Source organism: Salmo salar, chromosome 13 (assembly GCF_965601325.2).
Source record: "Salmo salar chromosome 13, fSalSal1, whole genome shotgun sequence".
Lineage (NCBI taxonomy): Eukaryota > Metazoa > Chordata > Actinopteri > Salmoniformes > Salmonidae > Salmo > Salmo salar.
Genome location: NC_138303.1, coordinates 59,474,360 through 59,488,570, shown reverse-complemented (window position 1 = coordinate 59,488,570; position 14,211 = coordinate 59,474,360). Strand labels below are relative to the sequence as shown.

At 42.7% G+C, this 14,211-nt stretch overlaps 1 long non-coding RNA gene across 1 annotated transcript; it reads right to left on the bottom strand.

Moving 5' to 3' along the window:
* Positions 1–2,910: 2,910 nt before the first annotated feature.
* Positions 2,911–5,496, bottom strand: LOC106567607 (uncharacterized). Its single transcript, XR_001320108.3, has 3 exons — positions 5,208–5,496; positions 3,941–4,046; positions 2,911–3,492 (listed from the first exon to the last, which is right to left on the bottom strand). It is a non-coding gene; the product is annotated as an uncharacterized LOC106567607 (long non-coding RNA).
* Between the last annotated feature and the right edge of the window lie 8,715 nt (positions 5,497–14,211).

The window sequence follows — 14,211 nt, the reverse complement described above, 5'->3', positions numbered from 1 at the left end:
TTACAACAAAACAGTAATTACATACCCACCCACCTATTCAACAGATAAGTGTTTTCTTAATACACTCACTGGACTTTAACTACAGAGTTATTTGATTTGCATTCCGAGTTCGAGTGCACATGCACAATTATAGAGACCAAATAAATTGAATACAGTATATACATCATAAGTTGTATTATGACTATGTGGCACATAAGTAATATTCAGTAACCTGGCAACAGGCCTTTTTCAGCAGCCACATTGTACACCAAGCAACGTTGGACTCAATCAAATTATGAAAAACAAACCTAATTTTCCTCCACCCACTCAAGGGCCGGCAGATGTTCGTGTTAATATTGAAACTTTGAATTCCCCTTTGAGAAGATCAGTAAAACAGGGTAAAACCCTTATTATGGCTCAAGTCTGTTATATAAGTCGTCAGTAAGTAACAGGGAGGGCTATAGGGGTCTTTCAGTCAATTACAAACAAGCTTCTGGGAGCTCTTCTGGTCCAGAAGGCAGGAGTTTCGACTCACTGATCTCTAGAGAAGGTTGTTTCACACTAACCCACAGCCCCTCTTTGTTCTGGCCTTGGACAGTTTACTTTGGCTTTACTTTCTGGTGCCTCTCTGATGGGCAAAAAACAGAAGATACCTCCTGGGATGTAAACAAGAAATTCTGAGTTGACTAGAGCTTTATGGAGAAAGAGTCTCCTTTCTGTCTTCATTTAGATCATGTAATGACTAGACGATGATGACAAAGTGATTCCATTTGTTCTTTACATTAACCGCATGTATATAAGCCTACCATTACCTGAAATTCAGAAAATACATTGCATTAGATGTTTGCACATACTGTATATTTCACCCATTACACAGCTGATGGGCAACAGCAGGAATTCCAATGCAATCCAAACCAGATAATTGTTTTCCAGGGCAGGCAGACGTAAACAGGTTCGGAATGCTGTCACCTATTAGCATACATGTACATGCAGTCGCGGCATGCCGCCGCCAGCTCACATCAGCGTCACAATTAAAGTCAGGCGGTAAACAAAATAGACACCACGTTTGCCCTCTCACTCCCCCTCACTTCCCGATCCATTTCTCCCCCGCCACCATCTGCTGGGCCCGCAGCCATGATTAGAGCTCAGTGGCACAGCAGTGCCTGGCTGGGAGGTAGTGCTTTTAGACAAGCCCAACAGGTGACCTCCTAATTGGTCCGCACTCCTACCCCCTTGCTGGTCCGGCGCAGTGATCGCCGCTACCCACTGGTGCCCACCGCTGCCCGCTCCCCATGCGGTCGCCTCTCTCACCTGGCCAGCCACTAGCTGCCCGACGCCTCTGGCATGTTAGCGGAACGCAATGTTAGCTGGGCCCATTTAAAAGCACTCAGCGATAGGAGGATCTCCTCCCTGATCTTACCGGCATTCATCTGCTCTGCAGTCAGTCTTTGTTTGTTTTATGAAGCAGGAGTGGAGTCCTTTAAACTGTGTTCTAAATCAAATCAAATGTATTGGTCATGTACAGTGGTTCCTCCTCTAAAAGTTGCGAGCTTGCACCGCGGGACATAGCGGTACCCATCGTCACGGATTCAACCCTCCAGACCACCACAAGGGGGGGTTAGAGCACTCATTATGCATTTGGGTCCAAAAGTTTTATATGACCAATCATAATGTGTGGTTCCAATGACGAATTTTAACGCGAGTCACCCGTCCCTGGGTGCAGATGGCTGACAAAATGTACAATTGAGAGGAATATGTTAGTTAATGTAGAGAAAAACGTTTGTGCATATTTTTTGTCATAAAGTTCATTTAGGAAAATCGCAATTTAGAAAGTTATCTGACTACCTAACGTTTGCCAGCTAGCTAGTGTTGGGAGAATGAATTTGTAATTCGTGTTGTTTAATGTTTTAGGGACTCCAGAAAAACCAGAAAATCAGGCTGTTGTCTTGTGAAACAGTGGATGTAAAGAATCTAGCTAGCTAAAACATTTACTGCAAATTGAATGTACAATTGTGTAAGCTTTCTTTGCAATGCAGCTGAAGTAACATAGGTAACTATTTACTTGCCCATTGTGTAGTGGAGGATGAAAATAACTGTATGCCTATGGATGTGTAGCTAGCTACAGTATGTAGCCGATCTGTGTATGGACCCTAAAACGTTAGGTTCTGGACTAATATTCATACCAATCTATGAACCTCAGCTATCATAGTTGTTGTATTAACTTCAAGTCTGAATGGCATTAATGAAGCCTATGTGTAACCGGTGTGAAATGGCTAGCTAGTTCGCGGGGTGATCGCTAATAGCGTTTCAATCAGTGACGTCACTCGCTCTGAGACCTTGTAGTAGTTGTTCCCCTTGCTCTGCAAAAGCCTCACCTTTTGTGGAGCGATGGGTAACGATACTTCGAGGGTGGCTGTTTTTGATGTGTGCAGAAGGTCCCTGGTTCGAACCCAGGTAGGGGCGAGGAGAGGGAGGGAAGCTTTACTGTTACATATGGATAGAGTTGAATATAATAACTTTATTGTGCCAAGGATGCAAGTCCTATATACATGTAGTGTAGTTATTTCCACGGATGAGATTCCTACATTGTAGCCTGTACATTGAATATAATCACTAATCATGTACTCTTCCTTGGCAAATAAAGGTGAGGTTCAGGTATGAATCTCTGAGACATTCTTTTTCAGTCATATCAAACTCCATTATTTGAATGATGCTGTGTCTGCATGTATGTATTACAATTATACACTTCAACAGTGTTTACTGCTCCTGGGACATCAATGATTACACATTGTAACTATGCTATAGACTAGAAACATGATTGATTTGTAAATCATATATACAGAAAAAAAACTATGCATATCTAACTCCCTTCATCTGCATTAATCTGAGGACACCGGATAGTATTTCAATAAGATACTTATTTTCAACCAGTGGAGAATGTGAAACACTTTATTGAAAGAGGTTCATTATCCAAGTGTTATAAATACATAATAAATGCATTATAATTATGATAATTGTAGTATTATAAATACAAGTTCAATCTGTACTTCAATGCACATTATAAAATGAGGAAGAAAGATGAGGTGGGGAGAAAGGTGTAGAAGACAGAAAGGGAAAGAGGTTAGAACAGCAGCAGACAGCATATGATTAATGAATTACAGTGCTACCCTAATATTCTCTCAGCTGTGTCTCCTAACCAGCCTTGGGCCCCCAGTTGGCCCGAAGGTTATCTTAAGAGCGGGTGAGGTGGCGATGATGGGACTGGCTTCCTCTCTCACATCAAAACATACCTGCAGACGAGTGACTGATGGATAGAGAGAGTGCATGACTAAGCCTTGTTTTGTTTTATTCTAACAAGGTCAGTCACTCTGGGACTACTACATCTCTGTCTGTATTTCAATGTAAAGCATCTCTTTAATAATGCTTCCTGTTGACCTGACCAAGTGACATGCTGTGGCCTCTGTGTCAGCCAGTTCAGAGGCGGGAGGGGTTCACCAAAACAGCTGGTATAACCTAGAGGATTTAGGGAGAAGGGGGAGAGGGATGAAGTGAAGAAGAGAGACTGTTATTGTGTGTGGTCTCACCTGGTGTCCACACTAAGTGGCTACAGAGTACTTTATACTGAAAACGGACACATGAGGACAAATAAAAGAAGATAATGTCAATAGAAGATACTGTATGTGATGCAGACACCTATCGGAGTGTACCTGGAACATTTAAATATAGAGGGCTATGTGTCTCACCACATGATTATTGCAAGGCTAACCCCCAGGGAAATCATGACTTGGCAGCAACAGATAACAACAGATAGTCCAGTGAAAATGGCTGTGTTTATGTGGTGTAAATCTGAAAATTAGCAGCTGACATCTTAAGGGTTTTTTAATTAATGCATGTGAGACAGATTCCATGTACAACAAGACAGGCAAAGATGGAGAAAAAGAACACAGAACAGTTTAATTACCTCTGGTTATGGACACTTTGCCAGCAAAAAAGCTTCCACGGCCTGATCCTCGGACAGTGAACATCTGGCAATATCTACATTTTCGACCCCTTGATCAGCTCGCTCTCTGAAAGTAAAGAAAACAGCTTATTTTTATAGATATGAAAACAATACCTGAAATATGACCGTTCAATCTAAAGCAGCAGAAGTCATTTTTAGGATATGTCAATACAGCCCAGTGCTGCTTAGAGATGCCATCTCGTAGGTGTCCGCTTTGACTTCCTTTGTGTCGGAAAAAAGTTACTTTCAGAACAATTATTTTTGATTTAAAAAAAAAAAGTTTTGCTCTCGACAAAAAGACACAAATGTACCTCCACAGCATGTAACAATTTGCCTGTGAATAACCACACCTTCATACAAACGTGCTACTGTATGCAGAATTATTGACGCACAACCAAAATTGCTGCCATATCCTGCCAGCACACCCACAAGCGAGCCACTCAGGAGCAGAATGATGACGCGTGGAGGGGGGCTAATAGCTGAACAATAGACTATTCAACCTTCACTAATGAATAGTCTACTAGCCGAGCTAGGTGTGAAAACCCCCCTCCTACACCAGATTTGCCCTAAAGACCAAGGGGTAGCTTGCTACTCAATGTAAAAAAGTAATGACTTTTCAAATAACTTACCTTACATTTTATGTTGGCTGGCAATTTGTTAGCTACGCTGTCCTTACGAACCACATAGCATATCATTACAGCAGTATGTACTGGTATGTTAGCTAGCTACCTAACAGTAGTTATACATCAAACTGGCCAGTATATTAACTATAGGCTATCTAACTACCCAATGTTTATTGACTTGATTATTCTTGTCATGCTTAGCTAAATGGTATAGTCGTTGTGCTTTCTCAATGGACATTCGGGTGCTTTCATAAATTGTCCAGCAACGAGTCAAAATTCACCCGAGGCTGAAAAACGGCTTAAGAACGTTGGCTAAACTGGAACACTAGCGCGAGCCCATAGCAAATTAATGGAATCGAACGTTCGCAGAGCCTGTTTTGACTGGAGTGATGCTTAGAATTCCATAAAAAAATGTATCCCTTTTTATTTTACCACTACAATCTGTTCGTCGGACGAAACTGGAAGAAAAAAAACTTGTGTAGAAAGTAAACATCCGCACCTCGATTGTGTCAACTGTGCTTATGTCTGCGTAATGAAAAATTAGGGAAAAAATAAAAAAAACTTCAGACTATTTCTGATCTAGCGAGCTCGCTGCCCAGACTTACATGATTACAAAGAGGAGATTCTCCTGATTAAAATGGTTTGCTTCCGTCCCTCTCCTCGCCCCAGGGACCCTCTGCACACATTGACAACAGCCACCCTCGAAGCAGTATTACCCATCGCTCCACGAAAGCCACGGCTCTACTTCAAGGTAGAAATTCAAGGTAGCCAATTCCTCCTTTGGCCACCACTCCTTCCAGTTCTCTGCTGCCAATGACTGGAACGAACTACAAAAATATCTGAAACTGGAAACACTTATCTCCCACACTAGCTTTAAGCACCAGCTGTCAGAGCAGCTCACAGATCACTGCACTTGTACATATCCCATCTATAAATAGCCCAAACAACTACACCTTCCCCTACTGTATATATTTATTTAGCTCCTTTGCACCCCAGTATTTCTACTTTGCACACTCATCTACTGTCAAATCTACCATTCCAGTGTTTTAATTGCTATATTGTATTTACTTCGCCACCATGGCCTATTTATTGCCTTTACCTCCCTTATCTCTGTAAGTCGCTCTGGATAAGAGCGTCTGCTAAATGACTAAAATGTAAATGTATCTCACCTCATTTGCTCACATTGTATATAGACTTATTTTTCTACTGTATTATTGACTGTATGTTTGTTTTACTCCATGTGTAACTCTGTGTTGTTATATGTGTCGAACTGCTTTGCTTTATCTTGGCCAGGTCGCAGTTGTAAATGAGAACTTGTTCTCAACTTGCCTACCTGGTTAAATAATGGTGAAATAAATAAATAAAAAATAAAAGGTCTCAAAGGTCTCAATCGAAACGCTATTAGCGCGCACCCCGCTGACTAGCTAGCCATTTTACATCGGTTACACCTGACTTGAAAAAAATCAAAATATACACATTGCGAGATATTTGGCGAAATTAGCAGACATGCCCATATTTCCAACATAGGAAACAATGGGAAGACCGCAGAGTTCCAATAATATTTTAGTTGTTTAAAATGTAACTATACAACAATGTGAGCAGGTCTCATTGCCAACAATAGCGAAGCAGGCATTGTGACGTTGAACAAAAAGCTGGGAATAGAATGTTCGGAAGGCGAGTTGGTACCATTGTGGTCAATAGAACTAATAGGAGCTGGCATGGTGTAAAATGCACTAAAATAAAGGCCTGTTATTTCGCAATTACTTCAAAACGACCACAAGCAGCTGGGAAATATGGTCAAATTATGAAACTGGGCTCCACGGCTGATGCAAAGAACTCGTTTTTATCAGAAAAGAACGTTGTTAAAACGTTGTTAAAAATGTAATGTGTCCAGCCTACTATCTACACGGATTTCAGAGCACTCTTGTCTGAACGTATCAGTGTTTACACGGTGTGTTCAATAAAGACGTTACAAATTATAATTGTTTGTGTGTTATAAGCAGACTGTGTTTGTCGATTGTTGTTACTTAGATGAAGATCAGATACAATTTTTATGACCAATTTATGCAGATATCCAGGTAATTCTAAAGGCTTCACATACTTTTTCTTCCCACTGTATATATGTATATGATGGTGTGTTACGTTTTATGGACAAAATACAGTTCAAGTCGGAAGTTTACATACACCTTAACCAAATACATTTAAACTCAGTTTTTCACAATTCCTGAAATTTTATCCTAGTAAAAATTCCCTGTCTTAGGTCAGTTAGGATTGCCACTTTATTTTAAGAATGTGAAATGTCAGAATAATAGTAGAGAGAATTATTTATTTCAGCTTTTATTTCTATCATCACATTCCCAGTGGGTCAGAAGTTTACATACACTCAATTAATATTTGGTAACATTGCCTTTACATTTTTTTACTTGGGTCAAATGTTTTGGGTAACCTTCCACAAGCTTCCCACAATAAGTTGGGTGAATTTTGGCCCATTCCTCCTGTCAGAGCTGGTGTAACTGAGTCAGGTTTGTAGGCCTCCTTGCTTGCACACGCTTTTTCAGTTCTGCCCACAAATTTTCTATAGGATTGAGGTCAGGGCTTTGTGATGGCCACTCCAGTACCTTGACTGTGTTGTCCTTAAGCCATTTTGCCACAACTTTGGAAGTATGCTTGGGGTCATTGTCCATTTGGAAGACCCATTTGCGACCAAGCTTTAACTTCCTGACTGATGTCTTGAGATGTTGCTTCAATATATCCACATAATTTTCCTCCCTCATGAAGCCATCTATTTTGTGAAGTGCACCAGTCCCTCCTGCAGCAAAACACCCACACAACATGATGCTGCCACCCCCGTGCTTCACGGTTGGGATGGTGTTCTTCGGCTTGCAAGCCTCCCCCTTTTTCCTCCAAACATAACGATGGTCATTATGGCCAAACAGTTCTATTTTTGTTTCATCAGACCAGAGGACATTACTCCAAAAAGTGCGATCTTTGTCCCCAATGTGCAGTTGTAAACCATAGTCTGGGTTTTTTATGGCGGTTTTGGAGCATTGGCTTCTTCCTTGCTGAGCGGCCTTTCAGGTTATGTCGATATAGGACTAGTTTTACTGTGGATATAGATACTTTTGTACCTTTGCTGTTGTTCTGGGAGTGATTTGCACTTTTCACACCAAAGTACGTTCATCTCTAGGAGACAGAACGCGTCTCCTTCCTGAGTGGTATGACGCTGCGTGGTCCCATGGTGTTTATACTTGCGTACCATTGTTTGTAAAGATGAATGTGGTACTTTCAGGCGTTTGGAAATTGCTCCCAAGGATGAATCAGACTTGTGGAGGTCTACTACTTTTGATTTTACCATGATGTCAAGCAAAGAGGCACTGAGTTTGAAGGTAGGCCTTGAAATACATCCACAGGTACACCTCCAATTGACTGAAATGGTGTCAATTAGCCTATCAGAGGCCTCTAAAGATATTTCATAATTTTCTGGAATTTTCCAAGCTGTTTAAAGGCACAGTCAACTTATTGTATGTAAACTTCTGACACACTGGAATTGTGATACAGTGAATGATAAGTGAAATAATCTGTCTATAAACAATTGTTGGTAAAATTACTTGTGTCATGCACAAAGTAGATGTCCTAACCGACTTGCCAAAACTATAGTTTGTTAACAAGACATTGGTTGAAAAACAAGTTTTAATGACTCCAACCTAAGTGTATGTAAACTTCTGACTTCATCTTTATGAATAGAAAATATGTGTACAGCAGTAGTCTAGGTTATTAAAGTGACCAGTGTTCAATGACTATGTACATAAGGCAGCGGTCTCTAAGGTGACCCCCATTGGCTCTGGCAGTATAACGAACACATTTAACACATTAGGTGAAAAGAGGCCAGTTTGGTTGAGCCCATCAATGTCTTGTGAATTCATCCCATTTTTTGGAAAGCAGAGACTTAACACCTCCATTTAAACCCATGAAAAATAAATACATAGCTACGCTGAAAAAACAATAGCTGTAAATTGTAACATCTCAAGACATTTTCTTTCCTCACCAATCTACACACAATACCCCATAATGACAAAGCAAAAACAGGTTTTTATACATTTTTTGCAAATGTATTAAAAATAAAAACTGAAATATCACATTTACATAAGTATTCATACTCTTTACCCAGTACTTTGATGAGAAATATTTGGGAGCGATTACAGCCTCAAGTCTTCTTGGTATGAAGCTTCAAGCTTGGCAAACCTGTATTTGGGGAGTTTCTCCCGTTCTTCTCTGCAGATCCTCTCAAGCTCTGTCAGGTTGGATGGGGAGCATCGCTGCACAGCTATTTTAAGGTCTCTGCAGAGATGTTCGATTGGGTTCAAGTCCAGGCTCTGGCTGGGCCACTCAACGACATTCAGAGACTTGTCCCAAAGCCACTGCTGTCTTGTCTTGACTATGGGCTTAGGGTCATTGACCTATTGGAAGGTGAACCTTCACCCAAGTCTGAGGTTCAGAGTGTTCTGGAGCAAGTTTTCATCATTGATCTCTCTGTACTTTGCTCCCTTCATCTTTCCCTCGATCCTGACCAGTCTCACAGTCCCTGCCGCTGAAAACATCCCCACAGCATGATGCTCCCACCACCATGCTTTACCATAGGGATGGTGCCAGATTTCCTCCAGACGTGACGCTTGGCATTCAGGCCAAATAGTTCAATCTTGGTATCATCAGACCAGATAATCTTATTTCTCATGGTCTGAGAGTTCTTTAGGTGCCTTTTGGCAAACTCCAAGCGGGCTGTCATGTGCCTTTTACTGAGGAGTTGCTTCCGTCTGGCCACTCTACCGTAAAGACCTGATTGGTGGAGTGCTGAAGAGATGGTTGTCCTTCTGGAAGGTTCTCCCATCTCTACAGAGGAACTCTGGAGCTCTGTCAGAGTGACCGTCAGGTTCTTGGTCACCTCCCCGACCAAGGCACTTCTCCCCTGATTGCTCAGTTTGAGGCCACTGTGTTCTTGGGGAACTTCAATGCTGTAGAAATGTTTTGGTACCCTTCCCCAGATCTGTGCCTCAACATAATCTTGTCTCGGAGCTCTACAGACAATTCCTTTGACCTCATAGCTTTGTGTACCTTTACCTTACGTTACCAAATAATGTCCAATCAATTGAATTTATGACAGGTGGACAGCAACAAAGTTGTAGAAACATCTCAAGGATGATCAATGGAAACAGGATGCACCTGAGGTCAATTTCAAGTCTCAAAGCGAAAGGTTTGAATGCATACATAAATGTCATTTTTCAGTTTTTTTATGTGCAAACATTTCTTAAAAACGGTTTTAGCTTTGTCATTACAGATTATTGTGTGTAGTTTGATGCTGGAAAAAACGGAGGTAAGCCAATAAATAGGCCATATTGGCGAAATAATTACAATATACCAATTAAACACTGGAGTGATAGATGTGCAGAAGATGAATGTGCAAGTAGAGATACTGGGGTGCAAAGGAGCAAAATAAATAAATAACAGTATGGGGATGAGGCAGTTGGATGGGCTATTTACAGATGGGCTATGTACAGGTGCAGTGATCTGTGAGCTGCTCTGACAGCTGGTGCTTAAAGTTAATGAGGGAGAGATGAGTCTCCAGCTTCAGTGATTTTGGCAGTTCGTTTCAGTCATTAGCAGCAGAGTCCTGGAAGGAAAGGAGGCCAAAGGAGGAATTGACTTTAGGGGTGACCAGTGAAATATACCTGCTGGAGTGCGTGCAACGGGTGGGTGCTGCTATGGTGACCAGTGAGCTGAGATGAGGCGGGGCTTAACCTAGCAAAGATTTATAGATGACCTGGAGCCAGTGGGTTTGGCGACAAATATGAAGCGAGGGCCAGCCAACGAGAGCATACAGGTCGCAGTGGTGGGTAGTATATGGGGCTTTGGTGACAAAACGGATGGCACTGTGATAAACTGCATCCAATTTGCCAAGTAGAGTGTTGGAGGCTATTTTGTAAATTACATCGCCGAAGTCAAGGATCGGTAGGATAGTCAGTTTTACGAGGGTATGTTTGGCAGCATGAGTGAAGGATGCTTTGTTGCGGAATAGGAAGCCGATTCTAAATGTATTTTTTGATTGGAGATGCTTAATGTGAGTCTGGAAGGAGAGTTTACAGTCTAGCCAGACACCTAGGTATTTGTAGTTGTCCACATATTCTAAGTCAGAACCGTCCAGAGTAGTGATGCTGGACTGGCGGGTTGAAGCGATCGGTTGAAGAGCATGCATTTAGTTTTACTTGCATTTAAGAGCAGTTGGAGACCATGGAAGGAGAGTTGTATGGCATTGAAGCTTGTCTGGAGATGAGTTAACACAGTGTCCAAAGAAGGGCCAGAAGTATACAGAATGGTGTCGTCTGCGTAGAGGTGGATCAGAGAATCACCAGCAGCAAGAGCGACATCATTGATGTATACAGAGAAGAGAGTCGGCCCAAGAATTGAACCCTGTGGCACCCCCATAGAGACTGCCAGAGGTCCGGACACACTTAACTCTGTATGAGAAGTAGGTGGTGAACCAGGTGAGGCAGTCATTTGAGAAACCAAGGCTGTTGAGTCTGCCAATAAGAATGTGGTGATTGACAGAGTCGAAGCCTTGGCCAGGTCGATGAATACAGCTGCACAGTATTGTCTCTTATCGATGGTGGTTATGATATCGTTTAGGACCTTTAGGCTGTGGTGCACCCATGACTAGCTCGGAAACCAGATTTCGTAGCAGAGAAGGTACGGTGGGATTTGAAATGGTCGGTGATGTGTTTATTAACTTGGCTTTCGAAGACCTTAGAAAGGCAGGGTAGAATAGATATAGGTCTGTAGCAGTTTGGGTCTAGAGTGTCACCCCCTTTGAAGAGGGGTATGGCCGTGGCAGCTTTCCAATCTTTTGGGATCTAAGACTATACGAAAGAGAGGTTGAACAGGCTAGTAATAGGGGTTGCAACAATTTCGGATAGTTTTAGAAAGAGAGGGTCCAGATTGTCTAGCCCGGCTGATTTGTAGGGGTACAGATTTTGCAGCTATTTCAGAACATCAGCTATCTGGATTTGGGTGAAGGAGAAATGGGGGAGGCTTGGGCAAGTTGCTGTAGGGGGTGCAGGGCTGTTGACCGGGGTAGGGGTAGCCAGGTGGAAAGCATGGCCAGCCGTAGAGACATGCTTATTGAAATTCTCAATTGTGGATTTATCGGTGGTGACAGTGTTTCCTAGCCTTAGTGCAGTGGGCAACTGGGAGGAGGTGCTCTTATTCTCCATGGACTTTACAGTGTCCCAGAACTTTTTGGAGTTTGTGCTACAGGATGCATATTTCTGCTTGAAAAAGCTAGCCTTTGCTTTCCTAACTGCCTGTGTATATTGGTTCCTAACTTCCCTGAAAAGTTGCATATCAAGGGGGCTATTTGATGCTAATGCAGAACGCCACAGGATGTTTTTGTGCTGGTCAAGGGCAGTCAGGTCTGGAGTGAACCAAGGGCTATATCTGTTCCTGGTTAAAAAAAAAATGAATGGGGCATGCTTATTTAAGATGGTGAGGAAGGCACTTTTAAAGAATAACCAGGCATCTTCTGTCACGTCCTGACCAGTATAAGGGGTTATTGGTTATTGTAGTTTGGTCAGGACGTGGCAGGGGGTATTAGTTTTATGTGGTGTGTGTATACTTAGAGGGGTGTTGTATTTATGTGTTCGGGGTTTTTGGTTTATGTTCTTGTTTTGTATTCTAGGTAGTCTATGTTGTGTATTTCTTTGTTTGCCTGGTGTGGCTCTCAATCAGGAACAGCTGTACATCGTTGTTTCTGATTGAGAGTCATACTTAAGGAGCTTGTTTTTAACCTGTCCCTTTGTGGGTAGTTGTCTTTGCACTGCTGTTAGTTTAGCCTGCGAAACTGTCATTCTGTGACTTCTTTGTTTTCTTGTTTTTTTCGTGTTCACGTTTAAATAAAATAATGATGAGCACGCAACCCGCTGCGCCTTGGTCTAATCTCTACGACTACCGTGACATCTTCTACTGACGAAATGAGGTCAATATCCTTCCAGGAAACCCAGGCCAGGTTGATTAGAAAGGCCTGCTCGCTGAAGTGTTTTAGGGAGCGTTTGACAGTGATGAGGGGTGGTCGTTTGACCGCAGACCCATTACGGACGCAGGCAATGAGGCAGTTATCGCTGAGATCCTGGTTGAAGACAGCAGAGGTGTATTTGGAGGGCAAATTGGTTAGGATGATATCTATGAGGGAGCCCATGTTAACGGATTTGGGGTTGTACCTGGTAGGTTCATTGATAATTTGTGTGAGATTGAGGACATCAAGCTTAGATTGTAGGATGGCCGGGGTGTTAATCATGTCCCAGTTTAGGTCACCTAACAGCACAAGCTCTGAAGATAGATGGGGGGCAATCAATTCACACATGGTGTCCAGGGCACAGCTGGGGGCAGAAGGTGGTCTATAGCAAGCGGCAACGGTGAGAGACTTGTTTCTGGAAAGGTGGATTTTTAAAAGTAGAAGATCAAAATATTTGGGCACAGACCTGAATAGTAAGACAGAACTCTGCAGGCTATCTCTGCAGTAGATTGCAACTCCACCCCCTTTGTCAGTTCTATCTTGTTGGAAAATGTTATAGTTAGGGATGGAAATTTCAGGGTTTTTGGTGGTCTTCCTAAGCCAGGATTTAGACATGGCTAGGACATCCGGGTTGGCAGAGTGTGCTAAAGCAGTGAATAAAACAAACTTAGGTAGGAGGCTTCTAATGTTAACATGCATGAAACCAAGGCTTTTACGGTTATAGAAGTCAATAAATGAGAGCGCCTGGGGAATGGGAGTGGAGCTAGGCACTGCAGGGCCTGGATTAACCTCTACATCACTAGAGGCACAGAGGAGGAGTAGGATAAAAGTACGGCTAAAGGCTATAAGAACTGGTTGTCTGGTACGTTTGAAACAGAGAGTAAAAGGAACAGGTTTCTAGGCACGGTAGAATAGATTCAAGGCATAATGTACAGACAAAGGTATGGTAGGATGTGAATACAGTGGAGGTAAACCTAGGCATTGAGTGACGATGAGAGAGATATTGTCTCTAGAAACATAATTTAAACCAGTTGAGGTCCCCGCATGTTTGGGAGGTGGAACTAAAGGGTTAGCTAAGGCATATTGAGCAGGGCTAGAGGATCTACAGTGAAATAAGACAAAACAGCAATGGACAAGGCATATTTACATTAGGGAGAGGCATGCCTGGCCGAGTGATCATAGGGGTCCAGTAAGTAGCTAGGTGGGCTGGAGACACGGCGATTCAGACAGCTAGTGGGCCGGGGCTAGTAAGCTAGCAGAGGGGCCTTAGAGGGACGTTGCGATGGAAGAAGTCTGTTGTAACCCCCTCGTGCAGTTACGTCGGCAGACCAGTCGTGATGGATCAGCAGGGCTATGTGTAGTAAAAGGGGTCCAGGCCAATTGGCAAAATAGGTATAGTGGCCCAAGAAATTCAGCTAACAGTCCGATATGCTCTAGAAAGCTAGCGGACCGCGGCTAGCAGGCTAGCAGATGGGCATTCAGGGGACGTCACAATGGAGGAGCCTGTTGAAAAAACCCCTCGGGCAGATTACGTTTGTAGTCCAGTTGTG